General features: G+C 48.2%; 1 long non-coding RNA gene and 2 other non-coding genes across 4 annotated transcripts; all 3 read left to right on the top strand.

The window, feature by feature from the left end:
• The first annotated feature begins 798 nt into the window (after positions 1-798).
• TRNAE-UUC lies at positions 799-870 on the top strand. Its single transcript has one exon. It is a non-coding gene; the product is annotated as a tRNA-Glu (tRNA).
• Positions 871-4,686: 3,816 nt separating this feature from the next.
• On the top strand, positions 4,687-14,793 carry LOC117075532. Of its 2 annotated transcripts, XR_004434034.1 has the most exons (3): positions 4,687-4,937; positions 10,808-11,820; positions 11,911-14,793. It is a non-coding gene; the product is annotated as an uncharacterized LOC117075532 (long non-coding RNA). The 2 variants fall into 2 exon arrangements; XR_004434033.1 differs by having other exon boundaries at positions 10,808-14,793.
• On the top strand, positions 6,470-6,541 carry TRNAH-GUG. Its single transcript has one exon. It is a non-coding gene; the product is annotated as a tRNA-His (tRNA).
• Positions 14,794-16,543: the final 1,750 nt, after the last annotated feature.

The raw sequence follows: 16,543 nt of genomic DNA, 5'->3' as shown, positions 1-16,543 counted from the left end.
GGTGTTCCATTACTATCTGAAACCCTGCCTAGTTTCAGGAAGCAGGCCTGGTTTGCCCGCCATGAGTTGGATCGGAGAGGAGGGCGCCGGATCAGGTGGACCTCATGTTGGCTTTAGATCCAGAAAATTCCAGTCTTCTCATCTATCACCGAAATCTTCTTTCTGAAGATTTCAAGCTGACAGCTACAATATCTCTGAAACCAAGGAGGTCTGTCCTGTGAAGCCCACTTGGCTTCTTCGCTCCCGGAGCACAGTTGCGGAACAGGTTGAATTGCGTGGCGGAACAAAACAAAACGAACCTAAATCTGCACCTGGAGCTCAAGCCAAAGACCGCTCAATTCAGAGTTTCATGCTCTGCTAATTGAGCTAGTTGGAGGCAAAAGGGGACCCCTTCACATGTCTTTATCGGTAGAGCCCCTTGAGCCAGCTCAGAGATCAGGAACCAGAAGGACTGGGCTCATCACTCACTGAGAGCCAAGTCTGCACTCTGGTGGCAAGGAAACTGAGGCTCAGAAAGAGAGCAAGTGCTTGGCTCTGCCTCACACTGTGCTACAGCTAGGCTAGAATGGAATACCGCTCAGTTTCCTTGTGGCCTGGCCTCAATACAGCCCAAGGCAGCGGCCAGGCTGGCAGAGGTGAGAGGTGTTGAGCAGCTGTGCAGTGACTGCTTGGAGCCCTGCAGTCCTGCAGCCCTGCTTGGTTCACAGACACTTTCAGTTGGGCTCTCCTCCTCTTAGAAAGTTAGTATTTACCTCCTCTTTTTTTCTTCATACAAGGAGATTGGTCTTTTTGTCGGTTTCCCTGGTGGTCTAGTGGCTAGGATTTGGCGCTTTCACCGCCGCGGCCCGGGTTCAATTCCCGGTCAGGGAACACGTTTTGCAACATCTCCAAATTGTGTGGGAAGATTTGATAGAGAAACACACAGGTGATGATTAAAATGCAGAAATATGTTCCCAGCAGCAATATTTGTAATAATAAATGTTCGTCACTTAGGAAATGTTATATGTTGCAATCCCTCCATACCCTAAAAGGATATGCAATTATTTCAAAGATGGATGTAGATAATGATAATAGCCACGATGAGGCCACCGATGATGATGATAGTAATAATGGCTAATGCTCTTGGAGTGTTTACTATGCATCAGGGCATGGGTTCAATGTTTTACTGCCGTGTCTTATTTAAACTTGGAACAACCCATTTGGAAACACATTCCTATTGGGCCCATTTTACAATGAGGAAATGGAGGCACAGAAAACCTGAGTGACTTCAGAGTCACACCGCCACGGAATGAGGCTATCTGCTCGCGTCTACGGCTTCATGGAGAGAAGAGTCCAAGGTTCTCTTGTTCTTCTGCTAGGGATTGTCATCTTCTCAGAGATGTGCAGCCTGAAGAATCAGCGAAGGCAGGTGCGGCGAGGAGGGAGGGAGAGAAAGGAGGTGTGTATTGGGCTTGGGATAGATAGGTTCTGGAGCTCCAGAACTGAGCTTTTGCCTAAAATGCACCTTTTATAAACAGCATTTACTTTTCTAACAAACCCTTAAGCCTTCAGGCAGGATTTTCATCATCTAACTTGAAGCGGATGGGCAACAAAGACCCCATATATCTGGACGTGGAAGAATGAAGGTCAGAAAAGAATAGTTACCAGGTTAACTACGCCTCTGTGTGGAACAGGACGAGTAGTCTTTCGTTTTTTTGCCGATGACTACCCTGATTGCTCCACAAAGAGGCAAGTGGTGCCTGGAAGTCTGACAACATCTGCCTCAGACACCTGTCCATTATTAAATGCCCCCATCCCCAGGTTGTGTATCCTCACTTCTTTGTGCCATTGCACAGGTTCTAGATGCCTGAGAGTGTGGTGACATGGAGGCCAGAAGTTGTGTGGTTGTCATGTTTCCGAGTTGACACCAGGCCGTGTGAGTAGGGGCAAGATGCAGGAATGCCAGATCCACGACATTCTCCCCGGCCCACACCGCCTCCTGCACTTCCCCTATGGGAAGCCGCCCCACCACACGTGACCACCATAGCCTCTTGGTCTGAAGTCACCCACTTCCCTATCCTTTGCTATGCTTAATTTTTGTCGTGCTCACCACTTGCATTCCCTGTGCCTGAATGGGGAAATGCTTGTGGGGAGGACACGAGCCGGTTGTGTTCCCACTGCCCGGTCCCTTCTTGATGCCTCCAGATGTGGGCTCGGTGGGGCAGGACTTGCTCACCATGCAGCTACTCACCTAGAGCAAGGCTTCACACCTCGTGAGCACCCAATGCTCCGTGAATGAAGGCGTTCCAATGCAGGTTTCTGAGAGACATCAAGAATTCTACTGGACTTCCCACTTTTAGTCCTTTGAATAATTCGGGTAATGGAAAGATAGAAAAAGCTTTTCAAACCTGAGTGTTCTTTGTAAGGTTTATTCCAAGTCTAAAGGGCACCTTCTGGAATGAGCTCACCTCTCTGTAAGGGGGCACCCCTTCAGCCTGTGGGACTCTGTAGGTAGAGAGGAAGGTAAACCCTGAACATTGAAGAGAAGGAGAAGAAAGTGGGTAATACTAGGGGCAGCCTGGAGTATGACAGACAGACAGACAGACACAGATGGAGAGGTTGGAAAGGCTGGGCTGGGTCGAGGAGGTGTCAGGAAGCAAAAGGACCTGTATGTCCAAGAGCCAGATTTAGGGTGTAAAAGTCAGGGTTCAGTTTTGCTGAAGAGAGTCAACAAAAGAACCAAGGCAAAGGGAGCCAATAACTCCAAGAATCCAGGTCTGCATAAGAAGCATGGTCAGGTGCAGGATCCTATGGCTCCAGAGATTTGTCTCCAGTGAGATGAGTTTTACAGAAAAACAAAACAAAACAAACACCATCAAGGAAGGAATAACACAGAGGTAGTTATTAGCATGCTAATTCACCCTTGTCTAGGAGGGAGAACAGTCCGTAGATCGTTTGCATTCAACAAAAGCAGAATGCAATTCATAAAGAAAAGAGAAGAGGAACAAATGTCTAGAAGGAGCCATTCTTTCCTCTCCTATTTGATAAGCCTCTTGACAGGAAGCAGTTCAGAGTCCCTCCAGCCAGTTTTCTCTGGATTCAGTTAGGTAGATCACCAGAGAAAACAATTACAATTATTGGAAGACTTTCTAAACATCTTGGAGGTTTAGCTGTGGAACATGTGCCAGAGAGTATCTCTGGGCAGTCAGTGTCCACCATGTCTTTCTGCTGTGCCTCCTGCTTAGGTAAGTTAGGCAGGGCACCACCCCCTCACTGGTACATCAGACTGATATATGGAAACTTTGCTGTGCTGGCAAGAGCATGAAGGAAAAGGCTCTCTCACTGAGTTAGAAAAATATATTGGAAGATAAATTGGCACACCTCCTGTTGAAGTCAAACTAAGAACACGTAAAGAGATGCCTTCGGCTCCTGGCAATGTTGGAGTAACAGATGCCCGATTTACTCTCCTACCTGAAATCTGCACACTGCTCCTCTCTGCAAACAAACAGGTGCCTGTAATCCCAGCAGTTTGGGAGGCCGAGGTGGGCTGATCCTTTCAGCTCAGGAGTTTCAGATCAGACTGGGCAACATGACGAAACCTCATCTCTACCAAGAAAAATTGAATAATTAGCCAGGCATGGTGGTGTGTGCCTGTAGTCCCAGCTACTCAGGAGGTTGCAGTGGGAGGATCGTTGGAGCGTGGGAGGCAGAGGTTGCAGTGAGCCAAGATTACACCACTGAAGTCCAGCTTGGGCTACAGAGTGAGACCCTGTCTCATGGAAGGAAGGAAGGAAGGAAGGAAGGAAGGAAGGAAGGAAGGAAGGAAGGAAGGAAGGAAGGAAGGAGCTGGTGTGGTGGCTCATAACTGTAATCCCATCACTTTGGGAGTTTGAGTCCAGTAGATCACAAAGTCAGGAGATGAAGATGATCCTGGCTAACATGGTGATACCCCCATCTCTACTCAAAATACAAAATACAAAAAATTAGCCGGGCGTCGTGGCACATGGCTGTAGTCCCAGCTACTTGGGAGGCTGAAGCAGGAGGACTACTTGAACACGGGAAGCAGAGGTTGCAGTGAGCCAATATCACACCAAAACCACAGTATCAGAGATGAGAAATTTGCTGGATGGGATTAACAGCAGATTAGATGTTGCGGAAGAAATGATCAGGGAACATGGAACCATGAATAATTGAAAATATGCAAAATGAAACTCACAGACAAAAGATTTTTTTTTAGTGAAAAGATTATCAGTGAACTGTCGGGCAGACTTAAGAGGTCTAATTTACAAGTAATGGGAGTTCCTGAGAAGGAGCAGGGAGGAAAGAAAACATTTATTTTCTTTCTTTGTTATTTTTATTAGGAATGGGGTCTCAGTACATTGCCCAGGCTGGTCTTGAATTTCAGGCCTCACTCAACACTTCCCGATTTGGCCTCCCGAAGGTGTGAGCCACTGTGCCTGGCCAATGTCTGAAGAAACAATAGCTGAAAACTTCTCAATCATAACAAAAATTATAAATCCAGTGACCCAAGGAGCTGAGGAAACCAAAGCACAAGAAACATGAAGAAAACCACTCCTAGATACATCTTAATAACATTGCTCAAATCCAACCAGAAGAAAAAGACATTGTACATACACAGGAACAAAGATGAGGATTGCATCAGCTTCCTGTCTGCTCCTGCTGGCCTCTACCAGGAGCAGCAATGCGCTTGAGCAGAGAAGCAACATCTTTAAGGTACTGAGGGCAGGGGAAGTTAGCCTAGAATACTATGCCAGAAAAAATAAATTCCCAAAACTGGAAGTGAAATAAGGACATTTAGAGATGTACAAAAGCTGACCAAATTCACTACTAGCTGACCCACACTACAAGAAACGTCAAAGGAGTCCTCCAGGCAGAAGGAATCCAATACCAGATGAAAATCCAGATCTACACGAGGAAATGAAGAACACCAGAAATGGGTAACTATCCTAGGTATTTTTTTATTTTGTAAATTTCTTTTGTAAAAATTTGACTATTTAAACAAAAGCAGTAACACTGTGTTGTTGGGCTTATAACAGGTAAAAGTAAAGTACATGTCAGCAGTAGCATCAAGGCCAGAAAGCGAGGTGTAATATCACCTGAAGGTTGACTGTGATCAGTTAAAAAGATTTGCTCTAAGCCCTAAGGCAATTACTAAAATAACAAAAGAAAGAGTTATAGCTAATAAGCCAACAGAGGAGAGAGAATGGAATTATATAAAAACCGTGTGAACACTATGATAGAGCAATTGCTCTTCCTATAGTAATTGCACCTCTATCTATATAAATACTTACACTAGTGACTGAAAATGCCTGCACAAGAATGACTAGAGCATTATATGTAATAGTAAAATCACAGAACTAATTTAACCTCGAAAGTGTATGGAAAGGGCTAAATGAATGACAGTGAGAAAGAGGGGCGGGGGAGGGAGGGAGGGAGAGAGAGAGAGAGAGAGAGAGAGAGAGAAGGAAGGGGGGAGAGAGAGAGAGAGAGAGAGAGATCCCAGAATCCTAGCGGACCTTGATTTACGTTCTCATGTCGTACTCGAGACACGGAGGAGAGGAGGGTAAAGTTGGTCTCTCTGTGTTTGAGAGGAGGGTAAAGTTGGTCTCTCTGTGTTTCCATGAGATCATGTGCTGGATAGAAGAAAGTTACCAGCGGTTTAAGCATTTTTAAAATGCAAGAAACGTTCCACAGAACAGGCTCGAACCACCCATCTCCAACTTGGAAGCAAGTGCACCACCCGACTGCGACACAGGAACAGCCGGCTGTCCCTCTGGTATCACCACGCAGAGCAAGCGCCCATCCAATGTTAGGTGGAGCCACCACCTTTTGTAGAACGATTGTGCAGGCTCCAAAGCTTCGGAAAACCGGAGAGGCGCATCTTGCCGGCTACGGTTGAAACCCGTGCATTGGGTGATTCTGAAGCTGGAAGGGCAGCGGAATGGCCTTCGCCCCGTCCTGCCCCTCGCAGGCGTCAGACCCAGCATCCCAGGAAACGTCCGGCTCGGCGACTCCCTAGGCCTGAGCGCGTCGGTCCCAAGGGAAGCAAGCAGAACGCCCCGTGGGCTCTAGTGATGGCTCTTCCCGTTCTTGCCTCCGCCTTCACCTGACTCTGTGCTGTTTGCGCTCTCCTCTCTCACCTCGGCTTCGGTCGGTGGGGCGGGTGAGAGGAAGGGTGGAAAGTAGAAATACGGAGAGGCGGGAGAAAAGCAGAGGACGTGCGGACGAGGACAGAGACCTCCCGGAGAGAGGCTGGTGCAGGGAGGCCCAGGCTGGAGTGGAAGAGATGAGAATTGTTCTCATCACGTATGAGGATTGGGAGGAAGGGAGGGAAAAGCAGAGCCGCAAGAAGGAAAGAAAAGCGCGAGCCCCCTGTGGCTGTCTGGGAAGAAATCCGCCTAATAATAGAAATCTATTGACGTCAAAGATACTAGAGCAAGCCGCAGAATTGCCACTTGGCCTGTGGCTCGCCGTGATCGTATAGTGGTTAGTACTCTGCGTTGTGGCCGCAGCAACCTCGGTTCGAATCCGAGTCACGGCATCGTCGTTTGTTCAGGTAGTCAGTTGTACCCTTTTGCTGGAAGCCCTGGACATACTCTGTCCTGTTTCTTAGACTCACGCAGCAAATAACACAGTCAGCCCTGTTGGTGGCTTACAAGCAGGCAATAATGTGCTCAGAACCGTTTTTCCGGTCACTGGGGGCAGGTCAGGGGAAGGAAAAGAGACCTCACCTCACAGCTTCATCAACCTGGGGAGGAGTCCAAGGGAAACCCTGGACATGTACCCTCGTGTCTCTGAGCCTCACAGAGCAAATAACCCAGTCAGCCTTGTTGGTGGTGGCTTACATGAAGGTAATGGTGTGATCAGAACCTGTTTTCCAGTCACTGGGGCTGTTACACATGAAACGACAACAAGCTTTTAATGACTTTAAACTCGAAACTCTTTGTTGTGTCCTACAGTGGCTTGTCTCCAAGCCTGTGGCCAAGTTTGCATGCCAGCAGGAAAGTGTGGGGAAAGACAATCTTGTGCCAGGAGTCTTTCCACCTCCACTCTGCCTGGTGGAAATGGGCCTTGGGCCTGGAGCACTTCCTTCCCAAGAGACAAGGAGTCCTCACAGCCGGTGCTGGGCTCACCTCCTTGTGTGGGAGTATCTTTCCCGGATCAGACTTAGTGTGTACCCCTTTGTTCCACTTAAACATGTGCAACTGGCACCTGGTCAGCTGTTGTATCTGCCCTCCCCCATCCCCCCAACCCCCCCCACCCCACTCCCCACCCCACCCCTGCTGAGGGGAGGGGGCAGGACCCTTTCTTCTGCTTCTCAAGAGGCTGTGTGTGCAGGCCAAATGGAGGGACCTGCTGACCATGGGGAACCAACGCCCACGACTGAAGCAGAGCCCACACCCCGCTCTGTCTCCTCTCTGTGTGAATAATGCGTTGTTCTTCCGTCAAGCGCTTAATTACATTGTATTTTCCTTGGTGACTCTGATACCAAAAGACTGTGACCAGAAGTGTTCTGACTTCTACTCCTGCTGATAAGAAACACATTCCACTTGCTGGACAAGACGAACGAAGATTCTTCTTGCGTGAGTCTTTTTGTGGACACATGTGTTCATTTCCCTTGAGGAATACCAAGTACTGGAATTGTTGGGTCATAGGGTAGATGTAATGTTTACTTTATTAGAAATGGCCAAATGGCTTCTTCCAGAATGGTTTCTCACCAGCAAGGAGAGTTCCACTGGCTGCACACCCTTGACAGCACGTGGTGTTTATTGTCTTTTAAATACACCTGTTCTGGTGGATGTAAAACGGTACCACATCGTGGCTTCAATTTGTGTTTCCTTTAATGAGTAATGCTGTTGAGCAAATTTACTAATGCCTTTCACCATTTAGCAATCCTTCTTTGCAAAGAGAGGCTATCGAAGCAATTTCCCTAATTCAATTGGGTTGGCTTTTTATTACTGATTTCTAAAAAGTACTCTCTACATTCAAGATTTGAGGGTTTTTTTTGTTTTGTTTCGTTTTGTTTTGTTTTTCAGGTAAACACAGTGCAATTATCTTCTCCCAGTCTCTGGCTTGCCTTCTCACTTTCTCATGGTGATTCTTGATGAGCAGAAGTTGATAACTTTGGTGAAATTCTACTTTGCTTTATTTTTTCCTGTTATCTCTTAAGGTAGAAATGTATTCTGCTACATTCTCTTCCAATAACATTCTGGTTTCGTTTTAATTTCTAAATCTATGACATCTCAAATTCATCTCCTGACCACAGCAAGCTTAGCGTCTGCTAATGTCCTGATCGCCAGAAAACTTCTTAATATTGTAAATACACTATTTCCTTTGCCCCATTGAATGGCTTGTATTGAAAACCAGTGACCGGTCATGGTGGCTCATGTCTGTAATCCCAGCACTGTGAAAGACTGAGGCCAGTGGATCTCTTTAGTCCAGGAGTTGGAGACTAGTCTGGGCAACATGGCAAAGCCTCATGAGTACTAAAATGCACCTGTAGTATGAGCTACTTAGGAGGCTGAGGCAGGAGGATCACTTTAGTGTGGGAAGCAGAGCTTGCAGTGAGCTGAGATCTGGCCACTGCACTCCAGCCTGGATGACAGAGTGAGATCCTTTCTCAGAAAACAAAAAGAAATTAACAAACAAATGAAAAACCTATGAACCTTATAGCTGTGGATCAGTTTCAGGTCTCCCAAATCAGTCTGTTGAAGTATTTGTGTCTCCCAATGCCGCTTGCACACTGCCTTGTTTATAACAGCTTAGAGTGAGTCTGAATGTCAGGTTGTGCAAGTCCTCTGGTTTGGTTCTTTTTCGCACAGCATAATAAGCTTTGAAATAGGTCATAACTCATGTAACCATCACATAGATCAAGATATGCTGTCACTTCATCCCTCTCATTTCAGTGTGGGATGCAAGTCTTCGCTCATCTATGCTGATTGCCCCCTTGGGGCCAAGGATCCTTGTTACCAGAAGTCAGGGACCTGAAACAGAGGGACCAGCTGGTGCTACAGCAGAGGAACATAAATTGTGAAGATTTTATCTTAATATGGACATTTATCAGTTTTCAAATAATACTTTTATAATTTCTTATGTCTGTCTTTAATCTCTTAATCCTGTTATCTTCATAAGCTGAGGATGTATGTCACCTCAGGATCACTGTGATAATTGTGTTAATTGTACAAATTGATTGTAAAATGTGTGTGGTTGAACAATATGAAATCAGTGCACCTTGAAAAACAACGAAATAATAGCGATTTTTATGAAACAAGGGAAGACAACCATAAGGTCTGACTGCTTGTGGGGTCGGGCAAAAAAAGCCATATTTCTCTTCTTGCAGAGGGCCTATAAACAGACGTGCAAGTAGGAAACTTATCACTAAATCCTTTTCCTAGCAAAGAACATTAATATTAATACCCTGGGAAAAGAATGTGTCCCTTGGGTGAGGTCTATGAATGGTCACTCTGGGAATGGCTGTCTTCTGCAGTTGAGATAAGGACTGAGATAAGCCTTGGTCTCCTGCAGAACCCTCAGGCTTACCAGGGTTGGGAAAACTCAGCCCTGGTAAATTTGTGGTCAGACCGGTTCTCTGCTTTGGAACTCGTTTTCTGTTGTTTAAGATGTTTATCAAGACAATGGCCGGGCGTGGTGGCTCAAGCCTGTAATCCCAGCACTTTGGGAGGCCAAGATGGGCGGATCACAAGGTCAGGAGATCAAGACCATCCTGGCTAACACGGTGAAACCCTGTCTCTACTAAAAAATACAAAAACTAGCCGGGCGAGGTAGCGGGCGCCTGTAGTCCCAGCTACTCCGGGAGGCTGAGGCAGGAGAATGGCGTGAACCCGGGAGGCGGAGCTTGCAGTGAGCTGAGATCTGGCCACTGCACTCCAGCCTGGGCGACAGAGCGAGACTCCGTCTCAAAAAAAAAAAAAAAAAAAGACAATACACGCACCGCTGAACATAGACCCTTATCAGTGGTTCTGCTTTTGCCCTTTGCGCTGTGATATTTGTTGGACCCTTATCAGTGGTTCTACTTTTGCCCTTTGCCCTGTTCCCTCAGAAGCATATGATCTTTGTTACACCCTTATCAGTGGTTCTGCTTTTTGCTCTTTGAAGCGTGTGATCTTTGTAGCTACTCTCCGTTCTTACACCCCCTCCCCTTTTGAAACCCCTTAATAAAAACTTGCTGATCTGAGACTCAAGTGGGCATCATGGTCCTACCAATATGTGATGTCACCCCTGGTAGACCAGCTGTAAAATTCCTCTCTTTGTACTGTCTCTCTTTATTTCTCAGCCAGCTGACACTTACAGAAAATAGAAAGAACATTTCTATTTGAAATGTTGGGGGCATGTTCTCCCAATAGATCTTCTCTTCTACCCTCCGGAGAGAATAAATCTTCAGTTGTCTACAGGGAGGATGAACATGCTAAAAGTCCGTAACACTGAGCACAGAGTCCAGATTTTAGTGGTGGGGTTGGTTGGGAGGAAGCTCACATTTTAGGCCTTTTAAAATCTTAGAAAAAGTTTTCTTTATTTCAAAGCTTTGGGTTATTTATAATTTCTTTGTTTCAAAGCTTTGGGTCATTTATAATTTCTTCTTCTTCTAGAAAGATCACAGGAGACCTAATGTTTGTGTCCCCCCAAAATGCCTTGGTTGAAACCCTAACTTTGCCCCGCCCACCCCAGGAAATGTGTTAAAATTAGGAGGAGGGGCCTTTGGGAGGTAATTAGATACACATGGTGGAGTCCTCCTGAGATTAGTGCCCCTATAAAAGGGACACTAAAGCACTCTCTCCCCCTCTTTCAGCCACCTGAAGATACAGTGGGAAGATGGCAGCCTACATACCAGAAAGAGGTTCCTCACCATAAGCCTTCCATGCTGGCACCTTCATCTTAGACTTCCAAACTCCAGAACCGTGAGAAATGTCTGTTGTGGATGAGCCACCTAGTTTATGGTACATTGTTATAGAAGTTCCAACTAAGACAGAGAAGGAGTCCCATGGAGGGTGTCTAATTTTTGATGCTAGTCATTGTGTTCTTTGAGTGGGATGTTGCAAATTAGAAAGTGAGGGAGAGCTGAACTTTCCTGCATATGAAAGAAGAGAGTGGAGGGGCAGAGATACAGAATGGGGAAGAACAAACTGGTGCCAGAAAACTGATTTCAGGGTCTGGCACTTGAATGTCTTTGGAGAAAGAGAAGACACTGACAGGTGTATCCAGAGAAGAAGACCTTCAGCGGAAACAGCAGATATTTAAAAGCCATTTGATTACATCTTTCACTTGTTTGTGTGTAGTCCCTCTTTTCCCATCTTTGTAAGTTTGGCACAGGTGAACTGGATGTGTTTGTCCAATGTGTTTTTGGAATGCACGTGTAAATAAAAATGACTGTGTTATACTTCAACTATTCATCCTGGAAACTCCTAGAGTTCCCTTAGGTTCTGACAACTGTGCATTGAAAGCACAACCGGCCCATCGTGGGGACTAATTTTCATTGCACACTTCTAGGAAGAGGGAGGAGGAAGGAGAATGTGACAGTCTCAGCAACAGTTACTATACTCTTACGAAAGTGGTTTTCCTAAGTGCTTCTCAACAGATCAGCCCTTTCTTCAAATAAGAGCAGATGGAACAACAAAAGCTCTTTAGTTGTACCATTGGAATCCACGGAAATCCTGCGTAAGAAAGCTCCAGTACCACCAACTGGAAAGACTGGGGATGCCTAGTAGCTGGTACTGGCCGTTGTCGTAGGCTTTGTCCACTTTGACAAACTGAAGATCGGGACTCGACTCTCCATTGCCAGCCACAGGAGGACCTCCAGACAAGGTTAGGTCAACTTCATGTTAACTTTAGATCCTGAAACCTCACACGATTTTTCTTCTCTTTCCTTTGATCTCTCTTCCTCTTCCTCAACAGGACAGGACTCCCGTCAGAAAGGGATCCCTTGGGGACACGAAGTGAGTAGCTGGTTTCCCCTACGTGTCCTTCCGGGCCTGGGTGTCTCGGGAGCTCAGGCTGACGGAAGACCTAATTACCAGCAAGTTGGACCAGCAGGAGCCTGGGTGGAGGTTTGGCGCCATGAGTCCAGAACAGCAGTCAAATCCTCTTCTTACCTGTGCACTGCGCACCTGCTTCCCCGGGATGCGGAAGGAAGTGGTCCCTAATGTTTCTCTGCAGGCCCAACCTAAACAGGCCTGAAGCTCTAGGAGGGGCCAGAGGATCCTCTTTGAGTGAAACCACCCTTCTGCCTGGCTGGCCCTGGTCAACACACTCAGAAGAGGCCGAATTGGCAGACAGAACGGAAGAAAAGACCTAAAGGTAGAATCTCATGATGTTCAGATGTTAAAACCTTCCAATTTTAAGGTCCGACTGTGCGGGGGAGTGAGAAGTTCTAGAGCTGGATGGACCTCTGAGCCTTTATCTGGAGAGTCCTCTGCACAAGCTCAGAGGGCAGGACTATGTGTACCAATGGTTTTCAACAGGCGGCAACTTCACCCTCACATGCCTCCCCCATCCCTGCTGGGACACTAGGCCACGACTAGGGAAAGCCGGGAGGGAGAATGTTAACCCCTGGCATCTCTCTAGTCAGCAGAGGCGAGGGATGCTGCTAAACACCTTACAATCCACCGGAGGGCCCCTCCCCAACCCCGAAGTAGCCATTCCGGGGAGGTGGAGAAACTCGCCTGTTAGATCAGTGCCTACCCACTTGGCCAATGGGAAATCACGAATTGGCGACCAGTTGGATCTTGGATATGAGGAAAAATCTCCAGCATCAGAGGAAACTCTCGGAGTTTTGCCCAGAGTATAAAGAAGGGTAGCATTGCCTTCGCCTAAGATGGGAAAATGGCAGGTGGCACTGATTGCAGGGGAAGGTCAGAGATCAGTTGAGGGCCACAGAGTCTCTCCTTGGAAGGAGTTTTCCATGCAGCCCGTCTCGGTTTCCGCATGCGTGTGAGTCCTTTATGATGTTGGGGATGCCAAGGTCTGAGTCCTTTTTGATATTCGGAGTGACCGGGTCTCATCCCAGGAGCCTCCTCGCTCCTGCCTGCTCCTGGCTACCCGGTGCGGCGCTCTGGCCCCGGCCACCCACGACTGTTTCTCCAGGCGCTGCCGCTTCGCAAAGTTACATCTCTAGGTCAGTGGTCAGGTGCAGCCTGGACGCTGCAACTCGCTCCAGGACTCGGGACTCGTGGCCTTGGCGGACCTCGCGGAGTGCTGGGTGCGTCGCCTGCTGGCTTCTCTTTTGGAGAAAGGAGGAAGGGAAAAGCCTTGTGAGAAGACTCCAGGAGCGACCAACGACGCCCACAAGTTCCAAGTCCTCCCAGCGCACAGGGAAACAATCACTAATATGGCAAGAAGTTTGAGAAAGTCCCTTCCGTGCGCCCCTGCTGGTCTAGTGGTTAGGATTCAGCTCTTCCACCACCGCACCCCCAGTGCGATTACTGGTCAGGAAATTGTTTTGCACTGACCGCCCACCCACAGGAATCTTTCTTTACTCCGCTATCAGCCAGCTTGCTCCAAGGGCCAGAGGCAGAACAGTCTCGCTGCGAGGTGCAAACCCTGGTGAAGGAGGGCAAGTCCAGCTGAACGGCCTCTCATGACACACCGCTTTTATTTATCTCCGTGTCCATCATCCGCAGAAGGGGCTTTAGAGAGCGTCTCCCTCGGGTGTACACCGCCGTGCAGGGATGCCAGCCCTCGTGGAGCTGCACCCAAGAAGCCCACCGTCTTTGCCGCCTCCGCCGTCCTGGAGGCGCCGATTGGGCTGAGCTGCAAATAATTAAGAGAGAGGCTAAGCCCAGCTGTTGCGTTTGTGCGTGCCATACATTGTCAGCTGGCACAAGCGGTCAGCTGAGCCTCCCCACCTCCGTTCACAGCTAACGTGCTTCTTAGGCCTTAGGAAGAGGCGAACGGAGGAGATGTCCGCGAGGTTGGGAGGGGGGTGAGCGGCCGGTGAGGTCCTCCAGGACCGCCAGTTTGTTGATTTAGCGGTAGAGGGGAGCGATGTTCCAACAAAGACAGCAGGTGGAGTCGACACAAATGGAAAAGTGTGGCTGGTGCCCTAAGCAGAAGGCAGGTGTAAAAATCACTATGACTTCAAAGCGATGGTACCACAGTCAAATCCCGCAATGTCTGTCACACTCTACCAAGCAACTGCGCACGCTCCCCCTTTTCCATTCAGTACTCCCAAGAAGGGTTGGGGAGAACCCCGTGTTCACTGTAAGCTCAGGAGAGAGCGGGAGCCAGGGAGGTGAAGTGCACAGACTCAGCAGAGGCCGCGGGCAGAACCGCGGGGGTGAGAGGGCGCGGTGGTTGCCGGGGGGGAGCCGCTGCTGAAAGGAGGCCTGGGTTGTCCTGTGGGTGACTGCCGGTGGAATCTTTGGCAGAGAGTGGTTTGGAAGAATGGTGACGGGCAAGCAGAGGGGAAGGTGGTGACCCCGAGCGTCCGGCTAGGGCAGAGGAGGCTGTGCTGTCTTTCCTCTCCCCTTACCTGGTGGGGGACAGACCATAGTCAGGAAGGGGGTTCTCCCTGAACAAGGCTAGTCCACCGCACTCCGGCTGCGCTGACCCCTGCGATTTCTCCACACGCCGAGTCCTAGTCTGCGGTGGTGTCCATGCTACCCGGGGCCTGGGTTCACACTCTCTTCTGACGCAGCCAGAGACCCTTCGCTGCCCTCCTAGGGATCTTGAGGGCCTTCCTTGTTGTTCTCACTGAAGCTCACGAACAGACAGATGTGAGCTCACTGTGTTTTACACCCTGAATTTGTCTATTGGCAAAAAAAAAAAAAAAAAAAAAAAGCCTGACCCAGAGCTTGGGTCTCCTTCAGGCCTGCACACAACTTCCCGACTCCTGCCTCCTAGCGCGGCTCTTGGCTTGCGAGCAGGAAGCCTCCACCCAGTGTGGAACAGCTGCAGCCCCAGGCCCCTCAGGCTGGCGGTCAGACACTTGCAGGAAAAGGGACACAAGGCATCCGTGGTGGGAAAGCATGGGAGATGTGTCTTTCCCACCGGATGAGAAGGTCTTCCTACAGTCTTTGGAGATAAGACGGATGGAGACGCCGCTTCCAGGAACAAGGCAGCTGCTCCTGAGGCCTGGCTCCGCATGGAGGCTCCTGGGTCCCGCGCACCCTCTCCCTACTGCTGTGGCCAAGAGCTGCTTCACACATCTCAGCTGGCTTCCTCTTCCGCCTCTGCCTCCTCTTCCTCCCCAGTCTTCCTTGGGACAGCAGGCCCCCAGCCCATGGGAAAGACCTAGCCTCCTCTCCAGTACTTGTAGATAGAGTCGGATGCACCTCTCTTAACCCCAGGAAGACAGAGACACTGAGGCAGGAGGGGACCCCTTCTCTTGCCAGGAGAGGGTAAGGAAGTGAGTCAAGGACATACTTTTCTTCAGCAAACAGTATAAGGGGAAATCTGGGGATGCTAAGAATTTTTAAAACCTTTGCACCGTCACCGAAGTAATGTATGATTTTCCGTTCCACAAATCAGCACTCCTACTCCTTCCTCCTTCCCCACCCCCAATCCTGATTTCTGTTTACAAAGAATGCTCAAAAACACAGAATTATGTATAACAGTTCCCAGTTTACTCAGGAAATTCTGAGATTACAAAGAGACTTCACAAATAAACAAGTGAAGAGAAGAACCTTGGTGGGTCCAACATAGTATGACCGTGGATTTATACTCAAAATATAGAAAGACAACCTCAGAATAAGGAAACTTTTAGAATTGAATAACTCAAGTTTATCTTTAGAACGCAGAGAAAAACAACTCTCCAAATGTTGATCTTCTGTTTTAAACTACTGTTGGACTGGGGAGTGGGAGAGCATGGGAATCCGCCAAAGATTTTTGGATGAGAATTAACCACCCCTTGTCCACCATAGTCACACCCCTCAGTGTTCCTCAGATTGGAATCCTTTGGAAGGAGCATCCAAGAGGTATAAAGCAAAACCAGAATAAAAGCAAAACTCACCAATTCTGTAGTTTGTTTTCTCTCATTAAAAATACAAATATCAGGCTAACACCTATTGACACACAATACCAGGAACACAGAATCCCTCCAGGAAGACCGACGGACCCACGGAAGGTGCTGATGACAAGGTGGTTGACAAGGTTAAGTAACTAGGTGTTTGGGCACACCTCTGCGTGAGACTGTCTCCACCGCGCCATTCATCTCTACATGGATACCCCTCCACAGGCTTCCCTTTTCTTTGGTTTGCATAGGAAATTCACCCAGGCCTTTGTCTCTGGTCCCAGATCTGGCGAAAATTTCTGGAAATTTCATTTCCTCACTGATGAGGTAATCTTCTTGCCAACTCCTGCCTTGGTGCTTTCCAAACCCTTTCTTCCCAACCTTGAGACAAACCAGCTTTCAAGGACCCAGGAGCTGGAGATTTAGGGATGTGTCCAGGATACTCCAGAAGATCTGTGGGATGAGCAAGCTTCTCTTCATCTACACCTCTTTTGAGTCAGGTGAAAAAGCCAAGTATCTTGCTTCTAAACTCATGTTTTTAAGGAAACTACAAAAGTGGGAGTGAGTGAAAGTTCACTC

The sequence above is a fragment of the Trachypithecus francoisi genome, unplaced genomic scaffold (genome assembly GCF_009764315.1).
Source record: "Trachypithecus francoisi isolate TF-2019V2 unplaced genomic scaffold, Tfra_2.0 Lachesis_group5, whole genome shotgun sequence".
NCBI classification, from domain to species: domain Eukaryota; kingdom Metazoa; phylum Chordata; class Mammalia; order Primates; family Cercopithecidae; genus Trachypithecus; species Trachypithecus francoisi.
This window is presented reverse-complemented; position numbering and strand designations above follow the sequence as displayed.